The sequence below is a fragment of the Bubalus bubalis genome, chromosome 23 (assembly GCF_019923935.1).
Source record: "Bubalus bubalis isolate 160015118507 breed Murrah chromosome 23, NDDB_SH_1, whole genome shotgun sequence".
NCBI classification, from domain to species: Eukaryota; Metazoa; Chordata; class Mammalia; order Artiodactyla; family Bovidae; genus Bubalus; species Bubalus bubalis.
Genome location: NC_059179.1, coordinates 26,429,898 through 26,453,848, shown reverse-complemented (window position 1 = coordinate 26,453,848; position 23,951 = coordinate 26,429,898). Strand labels below are relative to the sequence as shown.

The following is a 23,951-nucleotide window of genomic DNA, read 5'->3' as shown; positions in this document are numbered from 1 at the left end:
CGCACAGAGTCGGACATGACTGAAGGAACTTAGCAGCAGCAGCAGCAGCAGCAGCAGCACACACTAGTAAAGTAATGCTCAAAATCTCCAAGCCAGGCTTCAACTATTCATGAACCGTGAACTTCCAGATGTTCAAGCTGGTTTTAGAAAAGGTAGAGGAACCAGGGATCAAATTCCCAACATCTGCTGGATCATCGAAAAAGCAAGAGCATTCCAGAAAAACATCTATTTTTGCTTTATTAACTAGGTCAAAGCCTTTGACTGTGTGGATCACAATAAACTGTGGAAAATTCTGAAAGAGATCGGAACACCAGAACACCTGATCTGCCTCTTGAGAAATCTGTATGCAGGTCAGGAAGCAACAGTTAGAACTGGACATGGAACAACAGACTGGTTCCAAATAGGAAAAGGAGCACATCAAGGCTGTATATTGTCACCCTGCTTATTTAACTTATATGCAGAGTACATCATGAGAAACGCTGGACTAGAAGAAACACAAGCTGGAATCAAGATTGCCGGGAGAAATATCAATAACCTCAGATATGCAGATGACACCACCCTTATGGCAGAAAGTGAAGAAGAACTAAAGAGCCTCTTGATGAAAGTGAAAGAGGAGAGTAAAAAGTTGGCTTAAAACTCAACATTCAGAAAACTAAGATCATGGCATCTGGTCCCATCACTTCATGGGAAATTGATGGGGAAACAGTGGAAACAGTGACAGACTTTATTTTTTGGGCTCCAAAATCACTGCAGATGGTGACTGCCACCATGAAATTGAAAGACATTTACTTCTTGGAAGAAACATTATGACCAACCTAGATAGCATATTCCAAAGCAGAGACATTACTTTGCCAACAAAGGTCCGTCTAGTCAAGGCTATGGTTTTTCCAGTAGTCATGTATGTGTGTGAGAGTTGGACTATAAAGAAAGCTGAGCACTGAAGAATTGATGCTTTTGAACTGTGGTGTTGGAGAAGACTCTTGAGAGTCCCTTGGACTGCAAGGAGATCCAATCAGTCCATCCTAAAGGAAATCAGTCCTGAATATTCTTCGGAAGGACTAATGTTGAAGATGAAACTCCAATACTGTGGCCACTTGATGCGAAGAGCTGACTCATTTGAAAAGCCCCTGATGCTGGAAAAGATTGAAAGTGAAAGGATAAGGGGATGACAGAGGATGAGATGGTTTGCTGGCATCACCAACTCAATGGGCATGAGTTTGAGTAAACTCCAGGAGTTGGTGATGGACAGGGAGGCCTGGCATGCCACAGACCATGGGGTCACAAAGAGTCAGACATGACTGAGCGACTGAACTGAACTGAAGGAAGCTAGAGATGGTGCCTTCCCACAAAGACCCACCACCTACATGTTTCCTGTAAGAAAAATAAGATAACATGATTCTGAAAAGTGATTGATGAGATCCTAGAATGGGATGACTAAGCTGGGATTTTTGAAGGAGGAGGAGGAGAAGAAAGAGGAGTGGGAGGAGAAGGGGAGAGTAAGAGGAAGGAGAAAGAAGAAGAAAATGAAGGGGGAAGGAAAAGAAGAATCATACTGGGTCAAAGCAATACTAAATCAAAAAATGATCTGGTGCTCCATGCCAGAAATATACTCCCAGATCAAAATGTGCAACCATTGCTGCTATTTTGCTTTGCTTTGCTTTGCTTTTGTACCAACTAGGTCAGAAGTGCTCAGAAGACCATTCTTTGAAACAGTCTGAGCAAGTAGAAGAGCAATGTCTGTTGTTTCACTCTCCTCATAGTCACAATTCCTCAGTTGTGGAAGTCCTTATCTTTATACCAAGCGTAGCTTCCCAGGCCTTGCTGCCCATCACCTGGAGGCTGAAACGTGATCGATGATGTTATTCATGGATCTGCTTCTGTCCTCATCACTTGGCATCTTTAAGCATCCTCAGCTTTCCTTTGTTATCTTTGTACTTTTCTTATTTTATCCCTATTTCCATGTGTCATTGACTATTCAAAATATTTTTTTGTTTCGATCACATCTTATTAATAACCTTCTAAGTGACATTTTATGATTTGGTATAATAATAATCTTCTAATTACAAGGTCCTTCTCTTTCTGGTATTAGTATTAAAGTCATGACTAACATCCCAAATGTTCATCACTTTGATTTCTATGCAATAGTTAACACAAGACATGTTGAAAGTGGATGGAACATGCAGGTAAGAGAATGAATTAATGGTTGTATGTGTGGTTTTATTTAGGCTGTGGAATAGAGTTTACAGTCACTCAATTGATTTCTGGAAAACAAATGCTTGCCATACATGACAAAGAAATAACATCAGGGGCCAATTGTAACCATATATAAAAAACAATTTAATTTAATCCTTACTAATTCACAGACAGAAGTTCAGAGATAAGTTCATTTGTCCAAAAGCATATTTCAAGCAAATGACTGATCCAGGATTCAAATTCAGTCATTCGCAGTATCAATAGATGTCTTTATAATATGAATTCAGCGGGAAAGAGAAAAAGGGAAGAAGGAGGGGGGGGCAGAAACAATGTCCCATCTATATCTACTACTATACACTCCCCACAAACTCTCCAAGATGACTTGAAATTCCAGGATGAAAGTTTTGATCCCTTTCTATAAAAGATTTTTCCAACAAAATACAAATATCAGTAACAAGAGAAAGATTAATTGTCAGCTCTCAGTCATCATCACATTCAGGACAATTACATCTGGCTCTCCTCCTAAGGTTGACTTTGGTAAGAACCAGAGGGAGCTAGTACCCAACATAAACAGCCTCCGGCTTAGGGGAGGTGGGAAGCTACTTTGGTGTTTTGGTCCTGGCATTGTGTGATATATGCTTTCATACTGGCCTTCAGGGAAGTGTGACTGATTTAAGAAAATCTAATCCTAAAAAGAATTAGAATAAAGACTGAAACATCTCTGCCCTGCCTCCATGTGTATTTCAACAATAATCCCTGACCGCTAAAGAGATGTTTATGACATCTGTTTAATGCTGCTTACATGGCCTTCTTCACAATGGCCTATTCTTGGTCCCTTTGTATATAATATATTTCCTAAGAATTATTAACAAGGGGTGTGATCTTTGTCTTCAGATGTGGCTCCTGGTTTATAGAAAAACAATTCAAGAGCAAACAGATCTATGTTATGCCATCTAAAGAAATACTCATCCTAGAAGCAAACAAGGTATCAGTCAAAAATTATAGAGCAGGTCCAGTGGCTTTTAACAGTTATTTCATGGGAACAAAGTGAAAGAAGAGAAAGAGGCAGGGAAGTGGGGGTGGGGGTGATAGAGGGAGGCAAGGAGGGAGAGAAATAAAAAGCTTATCTCTAGAACTCCTTCATTGTGCAGATTGGCTTTTTCCTATCCAGAGACTTCTAACTATTCTATCTATATAACCCATGGATCTGGGATGAAACCTACGTCAAGCTCCATATTCCTATTGGAAACTTCTCTATTTCTGTATATGGTCACCAACTTAATGATATAACAGACATTTACTTCCTCAAGCAATAGGGTTCTCTCTCTTGAAAAACTCCATCATTTGAAACTATTTTTCAACATGACTATTGACTGTAAAAGAACAGAAATTAGAGAAAAGGTAAACATAGCAAATGACCAATAAATGTCAACTATGATGATAGCAATGATCGATACTGATGATCAGAGCCATTTTTGCTAACAAGTATCTGAAAGACATAATTGATATTATGTGACTTATAATTTCCATATACGTGTCTATCTCTTTGCCTAATTAATTTTAAAGTCAGTGCACAATTTTGTTTGTGTATCACACACACAGTCTATGGCTTTGATACTTCCAATTAAATATTACACAAGAGACTTAAAGTTGATCATTTCTTTTAACTTTCTTTTTGTCCTTTCTACCCTTCTACCGCCAACAGAAAAAACATTGACTCAAAAGAATCAGCATTCCCCAAATCTCATAACTCAGCCAAGACTCTTTCCACTGCAAACCAGAGGCCTCCCAATATGACAGTGCTCTCATGCTGAGGAAGCTCACGTTTACCTATGAGGATCTTGATCAGAATGTTTTTCTCCTTCCTAGGAGAGTTAGCAGAAACCACATTGTTCAGTTCAGTTCAGTTCAGTCACTCAGTCGTGTCAAAGACTCAGAAAACTCCATCACTACCAAGACTTGGCTTAAGTCAGACTGTGTTCGCTTAAGTACCTGGGCGTGGTTGTGGGGAACTAGCTGTACTCTTTTTTTAGGAAAAGCGGGATATTTTATGAGTTCCACTGTGTCGTTGTTCCACTGTGTTTGCTGTTTGTTTATTGCTTATGTGTTTCATTGTGTTGTTTGTTTATTGCCTTTTTAAAAAAGCAATCTAATGTATTTCACTGTGTTGTTCTTCATTCCTTTTTTTTTTAAAAAGCATACGCAAAATCAATTAGACAAATACATCAAACAAAACAACTCTCAGTTTTCTCTGTATCTGCAGATCCTAGTATAGCATACATGATAGACATCCAATACCTGATGTTTAACCATCAATTAACGAGCTTGTGGCCCTAAAGAATCTCATTTGCTAATGATATCAGGTGTTTAGGAGGAAAAAAAGGAAATAGTATCTTTATGGCAAGCACTGTTAAAAGATGAACTGAGGCGTGTTAAAATTTTAAGTTTATTTCAGCAAAAATTAATGGGACCTGAGCAGTGCCAAACTGGAAGTGGTTAGGATAACCCCACCCAGGGAAGCTCCAGGAGAGATTTTTTATAGAGAAGAGACAGGACAAAATAAGGAAATTATTCACTCAGTCAGTTCAGTTGTTTGTGATCAGTTGTTCTGAGGTTTCAATTTTGTAACCTTGAGGCATCTTCATGGTTAGAAGTTGGTTTGCTTACATAGGCACCACTTCAGTCTGTTGGCCTCTTTAATTAATTTAATAGTATGGACTCTGGATTTATGAGCAAATAAAATAAAGGGGGAGTTTGTTTAAAACAGAATCCATGTTCATGTTCCTATATGGCTCCTATGAGTCAGAACAGAGACATTGTTGAATTAATTAGATATGAGCAACAGAATTCTAAAAGGATGACAAATACCTTCTGATTAGTTAGTTCAGTCGCTCAGTCCAACTCTTTGCAACCCCATGGACTGCAGCATCCCTGTCCATCACCAACTCCTGGAGCTTGCTCAGACTCATGTCCATCGAGCCAGTGATGCCATCCAACCATCTCATCCTCTGTCGTTCCCTTCTATTGCTGCCTTCAATCTTTCCCAGCATCAGGGTATTTTCCAATAAGCCCATCAGGTGGCCAAAGTATTGGAGTTGCACCTTCAGCATCAGTCCTTTCAATCAACGTTGAGGACTGATTTCCTTTAGGATTGACTGGTTGGATCTCCTTGCAGTCCAAGGGACTCTCAAGAGTCTTCTCCAAACCATAGTTCAAAAACATCAATTCTTCGGTGCTAGCTTTCTTTATAGTCCAACTCTAACATCCATACATGACTGCTGGAAAAACCATAGCTTTGGCTAGACAGACCTTTGTTGGCAAAGTAATGTCTCTGTATTTTAATATGCTGTCTAGGTTGGTCATAGCTTTTCTTCCAAGAATCAAGAGTCTTTTAATTGCATGGCTGCAGTCACAATCTGCAGTGATTTTAGAGCCCCCAAAATGAAGTCTCTCACTGTTTCCAGTGTTTCCCCATCTATTTGCCATGAAGGGACCAGATGCCATGATCTTAGTTTTCTGAATGTTGAGTTTTAAGTCAACTTTTTCACTCTCCTCTTTCCCTTTCATCAAGAGACTCTTTAGTTCTACTTAGCTTTCTGCCATAAGGGTGGAGTCATCTGCGGATCTGAGGTTAATGATATTTATCCCGGCAATCTTGATTCTAGCTTGTGTTTCATCCAGCCCAGTGTTTCTCATATTGTACTCTGCATATAAGTTAAATAAGCAGGGTGACAAGAGACAGCCTTGACGTACTCCTTTCCTGATTTGGAACCAGTCTGTTGTTACATGTCTGGTTCTAACTATTGCTTCTACCTGCATACAGATTTCTCAGGAAGCAGGTAAGGTGGTCTGGTATTCCCATTTCTTTCAGAATTTTCCACAGTTTGCTGTGATCCACACAGTCAAAGGCTTTGGCATAGTCAATAAAGCAGAAGTAGCTGTTTTTCTGTAATGCTCTTGCTTTTTCAGTAATCCAACGGATGTTGGCAATTTGATCTCTTATTCCTCTTCCTTTTCTAAATCCAGCTTGGACATCTGGAAGTTCATGTACTGTTGAAGTCTGGCTTGGAGAATTTTGAGCACTACTTTGCAAGTGTGTTTGAGATGAATTCAAAGGTATGGTAGTTTGAACATTCTTTGGCATTGCCTTTCTTTGGGATTGAAATGAAAACTGACCTTTTCCAGGCCTGTGGCCACTGCTGAGCTTTCCCAATTTGCTGGCATATTGAGTGCAGTACTTTCACAGCATCATCTTTTAGGATTTCAAAGAACTCAAATGGAATTCCATCACCTCCGCTAGCTTTTTCATAGTGATGCTTCCTAAGACCCACTTGACTTTGCATTCCAGGATATCTGGCTCTAGGTGAATGATCACATCATCCTGATTATCTGCATCATGAAGACCTTTTTTGTACAGTTATGTGTATTCTTGCCATCTGCTCTTAGTATCTTCTGCTTCTGTTAGGTCCATACCATTTCTGTCCTTTATTGTGCCCATTTTTGCATGAAATGTTCCCTTGGTATCTCTAATTTTCTTGAAGAGATCTCTAGTCTTTCCCATTCTGTTGCTTTCCTCTATTTCTTTGCCTTGATCACCGAGGAAGTCTTTCTTATCTCTCTGTGCTATTCTTTGGAACTCCGTATTCAGATAGGTATATCTTTCCTTTTCTCCTTTACCTTTAGCTTTTCTTCTTTTCTCAGCTATTTGTAAGGCCTCCTCAGACAACCATTTTGCATTTCTTTTTCTTAGGGATGGTTTTGATCCCTGCCTCTTGTACAATGTCACAACCTCCGTCCATAGTTCTTCAGGCACTCTGTTCATGAGATCTAATTCCTTGAATTTACTTGTCACTTCCACTGCTGTCTATGCATAATAAACATGGAAAATCCACCCAGTAGAGGGGGCTGTAGGCCTAAGAGTTCTACCTGCCATGATATGCAAATGAAGCAGATTTTAAAGTTCCACTAATCTTTATATCTTTCGAGATATTTGCTATGGCAAGAGATGTATCAAATATATCTATATATCCAATGTATCTTTTTATCTACTCTTCTACTCCATACTTTTATAATAATCATCATAATATAGAAATTGGTTTCTGAGTCAGGACATGGGTATGGAGACTAAGCAAAGGTAAGATTGCATTTAATTCTACGAATTGATATGGGGGAGAAGTGAAGGGATTAGAAAGAACTATTTGAAGTACTTTTCCAAGAAGCTTGGAAAAGTTTGAAGTTTTACAGCAAGCTCATAAATCATTACAGTGAGTCAATTTTCTTGTTCGGTGTGAGGTTGTTAGCAAGCTCATACTGTGCTTAGAAAGTGTTGCCTTTTTGTGCAGTGTGGTCTCCAGAGTGGGCGTGGAGTTGCATGGGACTTGATGGGGGGCAGGGGGCTTGATCTGCATAACTATTTTCAGAAACTTCGCACGGCTAAGTGCTGCTCAGGTTGTTTTGCACATGACCCAGAGAGCCTCTGGGAAAACAGCAGAGTTCATACGAAGTACCCAGGACACAAGGACAAAGACTCCACAGAAATAAGGGGACAAAAGAAACTTATTCAAAAAAATGATTGGCAAGATGCTTGAAGTTAGTTCTGAAGGCTGATTTTTAGTAGGACACATTATTTTGGCTATAACAGTTATCTGTCTTCTGACCCCCACATAATGTATTGATTAATCTCAGTTCACTAAGGATATGGAAAAAGGCAACACTAAGACTAAGTCATAGGAAAGTCACTAATAGTTATAGCAATGATGGGGAGATGTCCCTTTTTCTCCTAGCTGCAGGCACTGAAACCCCAAATCCATCATGACTAGCATTTGGAGGCTGGAGATACGACACAGCTAATGGGAGAGGCTCTTGAGCTGCATTAATGGGTAAGGCCAGGAGTGTCCCAATGGAGGCCAATCTGCCAGCTCTAACCGGGCCACTTGGATGGCCCCCAGAGAGACTGAATAAGGGCCCTGCAGTCTTGTACTGCAGGAGAGAATTTTAAGACCTGGGAATTCCAGTGGTGGCAGCTCAGAGCCAAACAGATTCCAAACACACTCAATAATATTATTCTTGCTTTTTTTTAATAAAAATTCTCCCCAAGTTACATCTAACTAAAATAAAACATCCCAACATGATAAATTGATTTGCTGCAGGTTCCTGGGTTACCTTTGCCAGTGAAGACATATTACTTGTTTACTTTGTAAACCTGCCACAGGGGAAGTGGCCATTTCAAAATATGTTCAATGGGTTGGTCTTAATAGAAGAGCAAAATACATGAGATTTGCAATAACCTTCTCATTTGCCTTTAAGCATTTTCTTGAATTGACCAGCTAACGAAATAGCCGAAACTTGCTGTATTATTCAGTATGACTGCTTTCACTGAGTAGGATATCCACCTTCTTGCTCCCTGCCCCCACTGTAACAACATTTCATTACACTCTTAAATGGCCAACATTTGGCAATATAAATCTATTTTAACTTAAACCTTCGATCCCTTAAATATGTGGAGCATAATAGGTTCATGCAACGGATGAAATCATTTTAGAGCTAATACAGACTTTAGAAAATATGCAGTTAATACAACCATTTCATAGGTTGAAAACAGGGTTACAGATATTACTTAACTTTTCTAACGAGATTCAGCAGAGCCAGAAGCACATTTTAATTTCTGAACTTCAGTGCTCTATTTTTTAAGGTTAATGTAAGTTTTATCTTAATTAAAAATATAATAAGAATAGTACTATTGGTAATTTTTGTGAAATTTTGGTTACTATATTTTCAAATGCTTTCCAATATTAAAGTCTTTAAAGAAAATTGCCTAAGCTTCAGGTCTTAGGTTAAAACATACTCACAATATCATGGCCTCTGAGAAGGCCTTTAAGGATTGGGTGAAGATGGCTTAAATTTATGAAGATCAGCAAAATGAATTAACGTAACTCAATAATTTGGACCATTCAAATAAAAGTTCATGGTTCACTTCAGAAGGCTTTGAAAGGTAGAATAGCTGTATACTTTCTTAAATTAATAGAAATATAGAGCAGAAAAGGAAGAAAGGGAGGGAGGAGAAGGAAAAGAGAGAGGCAAAGAAAAACAAGCCTTTGGGCTCTTACAAGATTTACCATTATTTTTCCACAGACCAAAGAGTATGATACTGAGGGTCACTTCAGCAGATCATTGACTAGAAACCCAGTATGGAAATAAATTAGACAAACAGTACACAACGCAGTACACACACTCTTTCTCTGCACCAGCCCCATGATTGAGTGGGGCTAGATGAGCAGTCAGCCTATTCAGATTGAAAATAGCTGCCTTTGACCCAGAGGAAGAAAAATGAAGTCCTTTTTAAGGTAAGGCAGCAAAAAAAAAAGCAAGAAGAAATGTTAGGCCATATCTCCACAGTGCACAGCCAATGAGTTCAGAGTCATATGAACAGTGTGATGGGGGAGAGGGTACATTACAGGAAGATTCCCTTCTGTACAGTGTGGTCAGGGAATAGAAACCTCTTTGCTTCTTTAAACTTTTTCTTTCCTTTCTACCCCCAATTTATTTAATCCAAATAAAAATGTATAGACCAATTAATATAATCCCTGAATAATTATAACCCCAAACAGGCTATAGCATAAGTGTTATAATACATCTCATTTATTTATTTCTTAATTGGTGTGCAATGTAATGAAGATCCACTAAGTATAAGGCTATTCTCCTTGATGGGGCTATAGGGTATGATGACTATTTCTGTTCTCTTGAAGTTGAAAGTCCAATTAGAAAATAATCCTAATAAATGTATGTTTGTGGTGCAAGAGCCTAATTTAAGAAAGATTACCTGGATGAGTTTCAAATTGTAATCATTGTCATTTTGGAACTTATAAACACTGAAAAATAAGACAGAGTAATCAACAAACTAAAAATATTGAAGACTTTCTAAAAGGTGGACAGGTATAAACTGAACAAAGAAAGGAGACCACAGAACAGACCAAAATAGACGGGAAAAGATGGTTACAAAAGGAAGACATAATTTCAGAGGTTGTTCAGATTTGATTAGAGAAAATAAGAGGGCTCTGGGGACTTCACCAAGGTGCTTAAACTGAGAAACTCTTCTTAGAGCAGCAGGCTGGTTAGAATCTTCTCTGTTTTATGCTTTTCTAAACAGAAACTGTACCATTGGGAGTGGAAAGTAGGGCAGTGTTTCAGATGACTAGCCCAGGAGGAACAGAGAGGTTCTTTGCCACAAATACAAAGCATTAGGCACAACTTCTTTAGGAGTATATCCTACCCAAGATTCCAGAAATAGGCTTCTGCAGTCAGAACTGGCATTCACATAAAGGAGAGCTGGGATTACAAATGGAAATTAAAACCACACATATGAAAAGAACCAGTAACTCAAAGGAATGGCAATTCATTCAACAAGAGGAAGAACTAACACCCACAGATTGGTACGAAACACTAATTCACAGAAACATAATAATGATATTCCAAAAGACCAAAAGCATGCTGAATGTTTTCAAAGAAGAAAAATTAATAATCAAACAAAAAAGAACATTTACTTATAAACACAATACACATCAAAGTAGCAACACCATTAATATGCAATACAAGATAAAATCTGTAACACTCTAAATTCTAAGCATTAGTTTTAGTATGGGAGAGAATAATAAGGTAATTGGGGGCATCAAAAGCCTCAGAAGGAATACACCTATCAGTCCAGGTAGTACCTATCAGTCCATTTGGGAAATACATATATTCCAGGAGATACTGTAACAAGATTTAGAACATGAATTTAAAAATGAAAAAGACTCAGGTAGTATTGTAATCATTAGTATTTCAGTATTATTGGATCTTACGATACTCAAAATAGTGGCGAGCAAGTAAGACTTCTAATTAATTCAAGAAAGATTTAGTTGTACTGAATAATATAAAGATATTATAACATCTATCAGTAAAATCTTATATGTAATCAATGTATTGGAAAAGGCATTGGGGGACTCTACCATGATCCATCTGTCTTGGGTGGCCCTACACAGCATGGCTCATAGTTTCACTGAGTTAGACAAGGCTGTGGTCCATGTGATCAGTTTGATTAGTTTTCTGTGATTGCAGTTTTCATTCTGTCTGCCCTCTGAGGGATGAGGATAAGAGGCTTATGGAAGCATCCTAGTTCCAGAGACTGACTGGGGGGGAAACTGGATCTTGTTCTGATGGGCAGGGCCATGCTCAGTAAATCTTTAAATCCAATTATCTGTTGATAGGTGGGGCTGTGTTCCCTCCCTGTTATTTGACCTGACGCCAAACCATGGTGCAGGTAATGAAGATAATGACCTCCTTCAAAAGGTCCCAGGCACACTGCTGCAGTCAGCGCCCTCAACTGTGCAGCAGGCCAGCACCAACCCACACCTCCACTGGAGACTGCTGGACACTCACAGGCAAGTCTGGGTCAGTCTCTTTTGGGGTCACTGTTCCTTTCTCCTGGGATCTGGTGTGCACAAGGTTTTGTTTGTGCCCTCCAAGAGTTTGTTTCCCCAGTCTTGTGTTAAGACCTGTAATCTAATCACACTGTCCTCCAAAGTCAAATCCCCTGGGGGTTCTCAGTCCCTTCACCAGATCCCCAGGTTGGGAAATATGTTGCGGATCCTAGAACTATCTTAACAGTTTGACCATTTATTTGGTATAATTGCTCTGCAGTGGAAGTGACAAATAGATTCAAGGGATTAGATCTAATAGACAGAATACCTGAAGAACTATGGACGGAGGTTCTTGACATTGTACAGGAGGCAGTGATCAACATCATCCCCAAGAAAAAGACATGCAAAAAGGCAAAATGGTTTTCTGAGGAGGCCTTACAAATAGCATGAAAACAAGAGAAGCCAAAGTTAAAGGAGAAAAGGAAAGATATACCCATTTGAATGCAGAATTCCAAAGAATAGCACGGAGAAAAAGAAAACCTTCCTCAGTGATCAATGCAAAGAGAGAGAGGAAAACAACAGAATAGGAAAGACTATAGATCTCTTCAAGAATTATTAGAGATACCAAGGGAATATTTCCTGCAAAGATGGGCACAATAAAGGACAGAAATGGTATGGACCTAACAAAAGCAGAAGATATTAAGAAGAGGTGGCAAGAATACACAAAAAAACTGTACAAAAAAATCATCATGACCCAGATGACCATGATGGTGTGATCACTCACCTAGATCCAGACATTCTGGAAAGCAAAATCAAGTGGGTCTTAGGAAGCCTCACTACAAACAAAGTTAGCAGAGGTGATGGAATTCCAGTTGAGCTATTTCAAATCCTAAAAGATGATGCTGAGAAAGTGGTACACTCAATATGCCAGCAAATTTGGAAAACTCAGCAGTGGCCACAGGACTGTAAAAGGTCAGTTTTTGTTTCAGTCTCAAAGAAAGTGAAGTGAAGTCACTCAATCATGTCTGACTCGTTGGGACCCCATGGGCTGTAGCCCAGCAGGCTCCTCCATCCATGGAATTTTCCAGGCAAAGAGTACTGGAGTGGGTTGCCATTTCCTTCTCCAGGGGTTATCCCTGACCCAGGGATCAAACCTCGGTCTCCTGCATTGCAGGCAGATGCTTTACTGTCTGAGCCACCAGGGAATCCCCGATCTCAAAGAAAGGCAATGCCAAATAATGTTCAAACTACCGCACAATTGCACTCATCTCACACACTAGTAAAGTAATGCTCAAAATTCTCCAAGCCAGGCTTCAGCAATACGTGAATGGTGAGCTTCCAGATGTTCAAGCTAGATTTAGAAAAGGCAGAGGAACCAGAGATTAAATTGCCAACATCCTTTGGATCATCGAAAAGCAAGAGAGTTCCAGAAAAACAACTATTTCTGCTTTATTGACTAGGCCAAAGCCTTTGACTGTGTGGATCACAAAAAGCTATGGAAAATTCTGAAAGAGATGGGAATACCAGACCCCCTGACCTACCTCCTGAGAAATCTGTATGCAGGTAGAAGCAACTGTATGCAGGTAGAACTGGACATGGACTAGCAGGTTGTTCCAAATCAGGAAAGGAGTACATTGTCACCCTGCTTATTTAACTTATAGGCAGAGTACATCATGAGAAAAGCCGGGCTCTATGAAGCACAAACTGGAATCAAGATTGCCAGGAGAAATATCAATAACCTCAGATATGCAGATGACACCACCCTTATGGCAGAAAGTGAAGAAGAACTAAAGAGCCTCTTGATGAAAGTGAAAGAGGAGAGTGAAAAAGTTGACTTAAAGCCCAGTTGACTTAAAGCTCAGCATTCAGAAAACTAACATCATGGCATCTGGTCCCATCACTTCATGGCAATTAGATGGGGAAACAAAGGAAACAGTGAGAGACTTTACTTTTTTGGGCTCCAAAATCACTGCAGCCGGTGACTGCAGCCATGCAATTAAAAGACTCTCGCTCCTTGGAAGAAAAGCTATGACCAACCTAGACAGCATATTAAAATACAGAGACATTGCTTTGCCAACAAAGGTCTGTCTAGTCAAAGCTATGGTTTTTCCAGCAGTCATGTATGGATGTGAGAGTTGGACTATAAAGAAAGCTGAGCACCGAAGAATTGATGCTTTTGAACTGTGGTGTTGGAGAAGACTCTTGAGAGTCCCTTGGACTGCAAGGAGATCCAACCAGTCCATCCTAAAGGAAATCAGTCCTGAATATTCATTGGAAGGACTGATGGTGAAGCTGAAACTCTAATACTTTGTCCACCTAATGTAAAGAACAGGCTTATTAGAAAATATCCTGATGCTGAGAAAGATTGAAGGCAGGAGGAAAAGGGTATGACAGAGGATGAGATGGTTGGATGGCACCACTGACGTAATGGACGTGAATTTGGGCAAGCTCCGGGAGTTGGTGATGGACAGGGAGGCCTGGTGTGCTGCAGTCCATGGCCTTGCAAAGAGTCGGACATGACTAAACGACTGAACTGAACTGAACTGATGACTCTCCCCTAAAGGGGTTGACCTTATCATTTTTGCAAGTAAGGTAAAAATAATGATTCCACGTAATTGTTGAAAGAAAATATAAAGTGATTATTGATTAAAAAATTGAGTCACCACTAGAACAGTAGTTCTTAAAATGATGCGCCCTAACCAGCAACATCATTATCACTGCAAAGTTTTTAATAATGAAAATTCCTGGGTCCTACCCCAGAACTAATGAATCAGAAACTCTGAAAGCAAGGCCTAGCAGCCACTGTTTTAACAAGCCCTCCAGATAATTCTGATGAACTCTGAAATGTGAGACACTCCACACTCAAGTAATAGAAAGAGAATTTACAACTTGAAAAATAACAGTAAAGAAAAAATGAACTACAAAAAGTGCCAATCAATCCAGTAAAAACCAGATTAGGCTGGGGCCGGGGGGAAGCCCATAATAACATGTAGTGACAAAAAATGTTATTGAAAGAGTTCAACACAGAAAAGTGATCACAATGAAAAGGCAAAGTAAAATTGATTTACTTTTAGATTGAGTAAATTTTAAAAACAGGTGCATTCTGGTAACAAATGACACAAAAAAAGTGAGAGAAAAATGGTTTAAGAATCAGAGAGTGGATAATAATCTGGCAAATTCATACGTTTAAAAAAAGGAGGTATAGCAACATCGACATCCAACCAAACAAAATTTTAGGTGTATGTGTTAAATGGAACAAAGAGAGATTATTCTATTTGATGAAAATTAAATTTGTCATGATGATGCAAAAATGAGTGTTTAATGGACCTACCAGTGTGGATTTTAAATATATAAAGTAAACAGTGGTAGACATGTAAGAAGAAATAAATCCAAAATTATACTTGTTTTAAAATATCTCTCAGGGAAAAATGGGATTCTAGGGTGGAGAAAGTACCTTTTACTTTCAAATGAATTTGCAGGTTATAAATGAACCATCCTCATTTTAAAAAATACAAAAATCTAATATTAGAAATAAAGCTTCTCCTTGATCACCTATCCCAATCCCAGTCTTTTCTCAGTTACTCTGTGAGTTTAGTATTATCCTTCTAAATGTTATATTTTTTAATCACATTCATCCAATAAATGGATCTATAAAAATACACAATTTTGTATCATTTGCTTTATTTGAGTTTGGCTAAATTTATGTAAATGAAATGTTTACATATTATTATGCATACTTCTTTTTGTTGTTGTTGTTGTTGTTGAACTCTTGGAGTGAAAGATGTCTCACTTGGAGATCTTTCCATGTCAGGATATAAACCTACCTCATTTTATTTAACTGTTCCTTATCCCAGTATGGCACTTTCCAGGTGGCACTAGTGGGAAAGAATCTGTCTGCCAATGCAGGAGACACAACAGTCACAGTCCCTGGAATAGGATGTGGCAACCTACTCTGGTATTCTTGCCTGGAAAACCCCATGGACATAGCAGCCTGGCGGGCTACAGTCTGTGCGGCTGCAAAGAGTCAGACACAACTGAGCACATGAACACACATGACCCAATATTACTGTTTATCTTACTATTTCCCTGTTGATGAACAATTAAAATGAAAGTGAAAGTGTTAGTTGCTTAGTCATGTCCAACTCTTTGGAAACCCATGGACCGTAGCCCACCAGGCTCCTCTGTCCATGGAATTCTCCAGGCAAGAATACTGGAATGGGTAGCCATTCCCTTCTCCAGAGGACCTTCCAGACTCAAATATCAATCCTGGGTCTCCCACATTGTAGGCAGATTCTTTAGCATCTGAGCCACCAGGGAAACCCTACACTGTTTCTAAATTTTAGGCCACTGTGAGTATCCTTATGCTCACATACACATGATTTATTTCTGTTGGATACACAGATACCTGGAAGCAAGATTATTAGAGTGAAGAGCATGTTCATTTAAAATATTAATGAATTATGACACATTCCTTTCCAAAGTATTCATTTAAAATATTAATGAATTATGACAAATTCCTCTCCAATTTTTCCTCTCCAAAATTCCTCTCCAGTACAGCACAAGAGTTCCTATTTCCCCAGAGCTTTATTAACCTCCATATTAAATAAAGTTTTGCCAAATAATGAGTAAAATCTTACTTTATTGTTGGTATTATTTGCACTTCTCTTATTGAGAAATAAATCATCTTTCACGTTTATTGTCCTTTTGTATTTGCCCCTTTGTGAAATGCCTTATTGCATATTGGATTTTTTTATTTTTAAATTCTGTCTCACTGATTTTTATCCTGTTGAATTGTAGGATTATTTATATATTTGGTACAATTGTATATTACTTTTATGGCAAATATTTTTGCAAATATGGCACTTGGTTTTTAACTTTGTAATGATACATGGATGTTCTCTCTTTCAAAATATAGTTTGTATTTTGCACATTTTTATTCATGTATTAAAAGTGCTTTTAAATTGTTATTGCAAAAACTGCAAACCTGATGACAAAGAAATAGAGATGAAGGAGGATTTATTCACTCCTTCTAAAGAGATGAAGAGAAACTTTTCAAGGAAGATAATGCTGGAGTTATCCAGATTTCAAAAATGGGATGGACAGGTGACAAGAGTCTAAGTGCAGTGTTGGGGTAGAGCAAAATCTCTATTCAGGTCACCGTGTAGATTGACTACTCAGGACATATAAGGGTATGGAGAAAAATGGTGTTGGAGGGAGGGCAGGGATCTAAAGAGGATGCCTGGTTCAGCATTTAGGCTCTTTTCAGTATCCAGAAATAGCAATTGGGCTTCCCAGGTAGCACAGCAGTGAAGAATCTGCCTGCCAATACAGGAGATGTGGGTTTGATTCCTGGGTTAAGATCCCCTAGAGGAGGAAATGGCACCCCACTTCCGTATTCTTGCCTGGAAAATCCCATGGATGGTGACTATAGTCCACAGGGTCTCAGAGTCAGACACGACTGAGGGAGCACATACCCATGCTTGACAATGTCACTTCAGGAGTAGAGCTTACCTGGGAATTACAAGGTGAACATTGGCCTCCAAGTAGAAATTTGCTTCTTCAAGGAAAGAAGACCAATTAACAAAACGTTTTGTGGAATGAATGGAATGGGAACTCACGCTCATCCGTGTAGCCCAAACTTGTGGCAGTTTAGGTCTAAGTTACATCTGAGAAGCCCACTGTAAGTATTCACTATACTTGACTCTTTGGCCTTTTCCACCACCAGCCTTATACTTATCTGGGTTTAGATTGCCTGATTGAGAAGCCTCAGATTCAAATTCCAATCTGGATGCTAATTAGTTGTAAACTTCAGGCAAGTTACTTACTCTCTTGAGATCAATTTCCTCATCTGTGAGATGAATGCCGAAGTGACTTAGTCCTAAATTTTCCTCATACCGTAATTTTATGTTTCAAACGTTTTGAATGTTGAATACAACAAGCCATAAAAAACACTTTGCATTTAATAAACAATATAAAAACTGAAGGCATTGTTAGTTTTTGAGCATCCAGCTTTCTTGATACTTACTGAACAAGAAGAGAATGTTAAGAAGTGTTTGTTAATGTGTCTGATTTGCTATCAAAGCTGACAGGCAGAATAGACAGTTTTTCAAAGACAACATAGAGATGACCAGCAGGCACATGAAAAGATGATTAACATCACTAATTATCAGAGAAATGCAAATCAAAATTGCAATGAGATACCACCTCATATCTATCTGAATGGTTACTCTCAAAAAACCTACAAACAGCCAATGTTGACAGGGATGTGAAGAAAAGGGAATACTAGTCCACTCCAGTGCTCTTGCCTGGAAAATCCCATGGATGGAGGCGCCTGGTGGGCTGCAGTCCATGGGGTGGCTGAGGGTCGGACACAACTGAGCAACTTCACTTTCACTGTTCACTTTCATGCAATGCAGAAGGAAATGGCAACCCACTCCACTGTTCTTGCCTGGAGAATCCCAGGGACGGGGGAGCCTGGTGAGCTGCCGTCTATGGGGTCGCACAGAGTCGGACACAACTGAAGTGACTTAGCAGCAGCAGCACACTATTGGTAGGAATGTAAATTGATTCAGCCACTATTGAAAACAGTATGGAGGTGCCTCAAAAAACTAAAAATAGAACCACCATAAGATCCAACAGTTCTACTCCTGGGTATATATCTGAAGAAAACAAAAATACTAATAAAAAGATACATGAACTCCAATGTTCATAGCAGCATTTTTTTTTTTTACAATAGCCAGGGAATGGAAGTAACTGAAGTGCCTGTCAACAGACAAGTGGATAAAGATACACACACACTCACACACACACACCCAGAATACTACTCAGCCACAAGATAAAGAATAAAATTACCAATTTGCAACAACATGGATGGACTAGCAGAGTATTATCCTTAGTGAAATAAGTCTTTGCGACCCCAAGAACAGTAGCCCACCAGGCCCCTCTGTCCGTGGCAAGAATATTGGAGTGGCTTGTCATTCCTTTCTCCTGGAGATCTTCCCAACCCAGGGATTGAACATGGGTTTCCTGCATTGCAGGCAGATTCTTTATGATCTGAGACATCAGGGAAGCCCAAGTCAGACAGAAAAACAATTACTGTAAGTTATCAATTGTGGAATCTAAAAAATAAAACAATTGAATGAGTATAACAAAATAGACACATTGATTTAAAGAACAAACTAGCAGCTGCCAGTGGGGAGAGACAAGGGTGGAGGGGCAAGATAGGAGTAGGAGATTAAGACGTACAAAATAAATAAGCTACTAGGATATATTGTTGGAGTAGGAAATGGCAACCCACTCCAGGACTCTTGCCCAAAAATTCCATGGACAGAGGAGCCTGGTGGGATACAGTCCATGGGGTCCCAAAGAGTCGGACATGACTGACAACTGAGCACAGGATATACTGTACTCCACCACAGGCTTCCCTGGCTGCTCACACAGTAAAGAATCTGCCTGCAATGCAGGAGACCTGGGTTTGGTCCCTGAGTCGGGAAGATCCCCTGGAGAAGGGAATGGCAATCTACATCAGTATTCTTGCCTGGAGAATTCCACAGACAGAGGAGCTGGGTGAGCTATAGTCCATGGGGTTATAAAGAGTTGGACATGACTCAACAACTAACACACACATACATATATCCTAGGGTATATTGTATAGCACAGGTAACATAGCCAATATTTTATAATAACATTAAATGGAGTAAAATCTGTTATCACTGTATTATATACCTGAAACTAATATAATATTGTAAATCAACTCCACTTCAATAAAATAAATTTCTGTAGGGAAAAAAGAGAAAATAAAAGAGAATAAGAAAATAATTTTAAAATCATTTCGGCAGCGAAATTAAGAGAAAAAAATCTGAAGTGATTAAAACTACAGATCAACCAATGAAAGAGGGGAACATGCAACACCTCTTTTTAATGCCTCCAGATAATCTCAATGGGGGAAAAAAGATAATTGTGACAGGAGGGCCCAAGAGCAAGTAGCACAGATAACAGAATCAGGCTTGCCAAGGAGAATGGAAGCCTCCTCTTTCTCTAAAAAGAAGTAAGGACAAGAGATCTGATGTGGAAACAGAGGTAGGGAGGGGAACAGGACAACAGGCGGGTGATAAGTGGTGAGGCTCACATACAGGGTCCCAGATTCAGCACATACCAAAATAGGATACCCAGTCATACATGAATTTCAGATAAGCAACAGATAATTTTTTAGTGAAAGTATGTCCTGAACAATAAAAAGTCCCTCCCTCAAGTTATTGTTTACCTGAAATTCAAATGTAGCTGGACATCCAGTATTTTATTAGACAATTCTATTCAGTTCAGTCACTCAGTCGTGTCCGACTCTTTGCAACACCATAGCCTGCAGCACGCTAGGCTTCCCTGTCCATCACCAACTCCCAGAGTTTACTCAAACTTATGTCCATTGAGTCGGTGATGCCACCCAACCATCTCATCCTCTGTCATCCCCTTCTCCTCCTGCCTTCAATCTTTCCCACCATCAGGGTCTTTTCCAGTGAGTCAGTTCTTCCCATCAGGTGGCCAAAGTATGGGAGTTTCAGCTTCGACATCAGTCCTTCCAATGTACATTCAGGACTGATTTCCTTTAGGATGGACTGGTTGGATCTCCTTGCTGTCCAAGGGACTCTAAAGAATCTTTTCCAACACCACAGTTCAAAAGCATCAATTCTTTGGTGCTCAGCTTTCTTTATAGTCCAACTCTCACATCCATACATGACTACTGGATCTGATCTTAAGAGTGATCTATGAGCAAGACAAGTGATGAAAACTTGGAGCTCTAGTTAAAGATGGAAAAATATCCAGCTGTCAACTATACATCTCTTAAATGACCCACAGGCTCTTCTTAATAAATCAAAAACTGAACTCCTGAGTTACCCAGGCAAAAAATCTTGCCCTGATGGGTTCTTCTGCCTGCTGCCAAAATCTAGTTCATGATCATGCAAGTGGGTACAGAGCTATTTCTTCAAGATATGTCTCAAGCTCCTTATATGTCTCTCCATCCCCACTTCTACCACTGTTCTTCAGGACACCTAGATCTCTGGTCTGCATGTGCTATGCTCGGTCATGTCCAACTCTTTGCAACCCCATGGTCTGTAGCCCCCCCAGGCTCCTCTGACCATGGAATAATTCTCCAGACAATACTAGAATGGGTTGCCATTTCCTATTCCAGAGGATCTTCCTGACCTGGGGATCAAACCCACATCTTGCGTGTCTGCTGCACTGGCAGGTGGATTCTTAACCACTCTACCACCTAACTTCTGGCCTGGGTTAATCCAACTGACTAGAATGGACACATACCCTCTTCAATGTTTTCCTCATTATGAGTGAATCATTGTATTTCCCTGCATATAAACCCTTGGTTACATCCCCTTCAATTTCATACAGAATCAGACTCCTTACTATGGCCCACAAGGCTGAATGTGATCCAGCACCTGCACACTTCCCCCCTCTGCCCTCATACTACTTCTCCACTCAGCTCACTTGAGTTCTTGAATATGCTGATCTTACCTTGTTGGTGCATCTGCATTCATGGCTACTCTTGGTTTTCTTTTAGATTTTATCTAAATATGACCTCTGTAGAGACACCTTTCATGCTGACCTTCTCCAAAGTGGGTCAAGCAAGCAGAGCACTGATTTGACTTCCTCCAATGACACCAACCTTGAGAAACGATAGGAGTGACTTTGAAGGGCACTTCTGAGTCCCAGGTAGATGAATCAAAAAAGGACCATCTGGTCTGTAGTCTTTCTTATATTTCCTATAGAGTTTCTATTCTAACCAAACTAGTTTACCTACTTTTCCAGTTCATTACCTGTACAAGTATTTGCACATATCCTTCCCCTATTAAATTGCCTTCCCTGGATTTTCAATGGCCATTGTGCCATTTTCTTTAACTTAAGTTCTACTTCCTTTATTAAATTCGAGAGCATCCCTCTGGCCCTCCTAACCTCCATCTCCACTATGCTGTGTTGTGAGGCAGAGAATGCTGACACACACCACCTGTACCACTGACAAGCTTAGTGACTTAACTTCTCAGAGCTTTAGATTCCACACCAATGAAAAATGGTTTAAGTGATGATGCTTACAGTTTGGGACAGAATAAAACAAGATATAATAGCATGGTTCCTAGAACACAGCAGACAAGTTACATTTGTTTCCATTTTCCTTTCCCTTTCTCTTGTTTGATTCTTAGAATACACCACCACAGAATCTGACAATTCATATATATTGATAACAGCAAACTGATAAGGCAGTAAATTAACAGAGTCCCAGGACCAGCAAGAAATTTGAAAATCACCAGGCCCCTGAGTAGTATCTCCCTAGGTCTTTCCATCCCAGCATACTTATTTTTTTCTTAAATGCTTTCAGGATGATGAAGCTATGAACTCAGCCCTAAGACTCTCCAAAAAGAATTGCAAGCTGAGACTTATTCATATCTCATCACAGAGACACTTGGAAGAAGAATACTCCTGCCCCTTTACTCCCTAAACACTCATCTGCTAAACACCTCATGTGAAGCATCAGAATTTGTTGGCAATGTTGAAGATTTTGATGAACTGGAAAAACTTTGTTCCAGATGTTTACTCTTTAAGACAGATATCTTTAAGGTAATGAATATCAATTGATATCCATCCTTGCTTCTAAACTGTATTTGCTTTAATCTAGAATGAAAGACTTCAGTTTCCCAAAATGCTTCATTTTCAATGTCTAAAAATTATTTTGAATTTTTTAACTTGAAAAAAAACTGCTTACCTGTTTTTCTCTCTTAGCAAGAAAAGATTCTCAATGAAGAGGAAGAAAGAGGCCTTTTTTGTTTTTCTTTTCCAGAAGTATCCAAATTTTGGAAATGAAAAACAGCATGTATTTTAATTCTTAAGAGATGAGAATGGATAAAAAAGTATTGCCTATGACATGACTACAAGTCACAGCACTGCAGTTTATCAAGTGTAAAGTATTCACTTCTCATCATTGTCTTATGTAATCACAAAATGAAATCTGGTCAGAGAATTTACAATCCTACCTGAATGCATCCTCCAGTTTCATTGGAAGTCTTTGGAATTTTCAAGCACCTTCTCTTTCCCATCTTCCTAATGGTCCCTTTCTGGATGTGGTACAAGATCCAGAGCCTTCTTCTTGCAAATCAGATTCCTTCTGATGCCAGCTGTACAATAAACAGATTGGAGATTTCAACACTCTTTCTCTTCACCCTCTCCATCCATCCAAGCAAAGATTTTTTTCTTCAGCTGGAAGGTGGGAGAATTGGAATCATCCTTCAGGTTCTGTTTGGCAAGTAACGTGACTCTGAGTAGATCCAGATTAGTAAACTTGAAAGAGGAAACCCTATTTTGCAAGGGGATTTGGTTATAATCAGTTTATTCATTTCTGCAGAGAATTATTTAAGTGGAAGGAAGGGGGTGACTTGATCAGCTAGACTGGGGCACTCTCACAGCCTATCAAAGAGTTTAATTTATTTATATTTATTTTACATTTATGCTCAGCAGGGGAACCTCTTGAGGAAAGTACACTATGCATACATACTAAAGACCAGTTACATCGGTTTCCATGTTCTGTCTCCTCACAAAACATGATTGGAACACAATAAATATGAAAATAGGAAATGCATTAAAATAAAATGTTATTAGTTAAAGCAGTTATAGAAACTTCTTATACATAATCATAAAGCCCTGGCTCTCATGATGACAGCAGACAGGATGTTTCAGGAAATTTCTCCCATGGAGACCAGATAGGCCGCAGGCATTATAAAAGCCCTCTGTTCATTTAAAGTAAATTTATTTCAGCTGCTAAGAAGAGCTAAACTATCATCACCTCACACGTCTTCTTTGATAGACTTACAGGGGAGACAAAACAAGAGCCAACAGAGAAGTTGGGCCCTCAATTTAGGATTAGCGTTCACCAACACAAATGCAGGCGAGAGTGATTTTCTAGTTTTTATCATCTGTATAACATAATCATGAAAAAAGAATAATGATTCAGTTTATACATTTTTACCTATTTCTTCAGAAAACAGTTTGTGACATGACCTTGTTTATCCTTAGTAAGTTCACTCCTACCCCCATAATACAGAACTAGGGTGGAGTCTGCATGGGGGTATACTCTTTAAAGTCAGATGGACCTGAGTTTGTAAACCCCACTCCATCAATTAATAACTCAGTACCTTTATGCGATTTACCTAACTTCTCTGGCACTTTTTTGTTTATACAGTTTAGATAAATAGATTGGTGAGTAGGATGATAATGGGTGTCTAATGAATATTAATGAGGCAACATGTATAGCAACAGATTGAGTAGCTATTATTATAGCATTTACTGTGCATCATGTGCACACAG

General features: G+C 39.3%; 1 long non-coding RNA gene across 9 annotated transcripts in view; it reads right to left on the bottom strand.

Moving 5' to 3' along the window:
- LOC123465304 overlaps positions 1 to 23,951 on the bottom strand; it is a 410,488-nt gene that overhangs the window by 7,794 nt on the left and 378,743 nt on the right. For all 9 annotated transcript variants that reach the window (XR_006640506.1, XR_006640503.1, XR_006640504.1 and 6 more), the window contains one exon: positions 22,625 to 22,765. This is a non-coding gene — a long non-coding RNA (uncharacterized LOC123465304). The remainder of the gene's footprint in view (positions 1 to 22,624; positions 22,766 to 23,951) is intronic.